Source organism: Pogona vitticeps, chromosome 6, assembly GCF_051106095.1.
Source record: "Pogona vitticeps strain Pit_001003342236 chromosome 6, PviZW2.1, whole genome shotgun sequence".
Taxonomy (NCBI): Eukaryota; Metazoa; Chordata; class Lepidosauria; order Squamata; family Agamidae; genus Pogona; species Pogona vitticeps.
In genome coordinates, this window is record NC_135788.1 from 98,538,080 (window position 1) to 98,540,187 (window position 2,108).

A 2,108-nucleotide genomic window follows, 5' to 3' on the forward strand; every position below is an offset into this window, starting at 1 on the left:
TCTGTCATGTTCTCCAAAGCAGCTGATTCTTTCTGTGCAGGGCCAGATTACTGTGCAGGGCCAGAGCTTTGCAAATGACCTTTTGCAAATAATTAGTTGTAATTAGCTCCTTTTTCCAACATTGAAGATAGAACTACATTTTAATTATAACCTAACAGTTCCTTTGTCAAGTTATGTAACTTTGTGGTTACTTTTATAGTTACAAGAATGTAGACTTTTACAGTTAAAAAGGCGTAGGCAAAGTAAATGAGAGGCAAAAGCATTACATTCAAGTCAGTGCTGTTGCTGTGCCTCCTCCTCCTGAATGAAGAACTGAGACAGAAAGTATAATTTTTAAAAAATGGAACAAAAATAGTAACTTTAATTGGAGGAGTCTTGCAACTGTAAATTATTATTTTTTTAAAGTAGCTTTCCAAACTCTGATCATTACTGAATTTGACATGCAGTGCAGCATTTTGATGGTGTCATATTTCATTTGTACACTCCTTATGTTTGTTGCTGCAATATTGGAAAGGTGTTTTTGCATGAAAATATACTGGTAACTAGCTACACAACTGAACACTTCTTTTGCTCGAACTTTATAGAATCACAGAATAACTGAGTTGGAATGGGCCTATTGGAATGAGTCCAATCCCCTGTTCAATGCAAGAATTCAAATCAAAGCAGATTTGATAATTAAATTCATTAATTTATTGAGTGAATAAATCACTCCATCTCAAAGATATCAAAGCACATTAAATCCATCACTGAGTGTATCCCTTATTAAAATTTACACTTCCAGCTACATCCACTTAGTGTCAGCTAGAATAGACCAAATTACTCAGTAAGTTTTATATAAATGCTGCCTTAAAACATTCTGTTCATTCAATAAGTATAACTCTAGTTAGGATCATGAATCAGATGCAGACCTTGGATTAAGATGATTGATCTTTGGAGCTTGCTTTCAGTACCAGAATGGAACGGACATCTTAATTCTTCCACAGAAAAATTGACTGGTCTTTATCTTCCATGTTCTTCGTTTCACACTGACCAAAATCCTGTTTAGCATAGTTAACTACACTAGAGTAGGCCCAGTGAATCAATGGGGATATGATGAGTCAACTCCTCTGTGAGTTCCACCGATTCAGATGGGCCTACTCTAATTTAAGACTATGTTGAAGTACTGTATTTTTTGCACCATAAGACTCACTTTTTTCCCACAAAACAGGGGTGTGGACAGTCTGTGCGTCTTATGGAGCGAAGAAAACAGATTATATTTTCCTGTTTTCTTCTCTTAAAAAATTGGTGCGTCTTATGGAAAGGTGCGTCTTATGGAGCGAAAAATACGGTAAGCTGTAGTTAGAATAGACTCATTTGATTCGATGGAACTCAGAGGAATTGACTCACTAAATCCCTATTGATTCAATGGGCTGTCTCCTATGCAATTTACTGCATTCAGTAACAGGATTTTGGTAATTAAATTTTAGGCTTGGATTCAAACAACCTATTTGTTGTTGTAAGTGGTAAACAACTAGGAATCATAATTTGCTGACCTACCATAAAATCAAACAGGGATTTACCATTAAATCTAGATCTACCTTATGCTCACACCTGGAAGAAAAATATTTGAATTTCTGCATCAGACTGGTAGGTTCTTGTTACTCCCTCTTTTGCATTTTGGGAATTGAGGCTAGAAGGCTGGAGATTGCCCAAGCCGTACAAATGAACACACAGCAACAGTTGGCTGGCAGCCATAGCATATCAGATCTTCATTCTCCAACTTGCCAGTGTGTGGCTGCAGTGCTATGTATGCTTAGCTGGGGAGTAAGTGCTGTGGAACACAGTGGGCCAGTTTACTCTTGAGTAAACATGGCTCTGTAAATGGGCCTCATGTGGAAATTTAGTTCTCAATAAAATCTTTTCAAGTTAATGATTCATCGACAACCATGATATAAACGTGAACACAGAATGCTTCTCGCTAGAGGAAGATCACGTGGTGCTCATTTATAATAGTCCTTAGCCTTGGAAGTTATCTTTTAGTGGAAAACAGGCAGAGCAGTGTAATAAAATAAAAACAACAGCAGCATCCCAAAATAAATACAAGGTTAATAAGGGAGTGACAAGGCAGA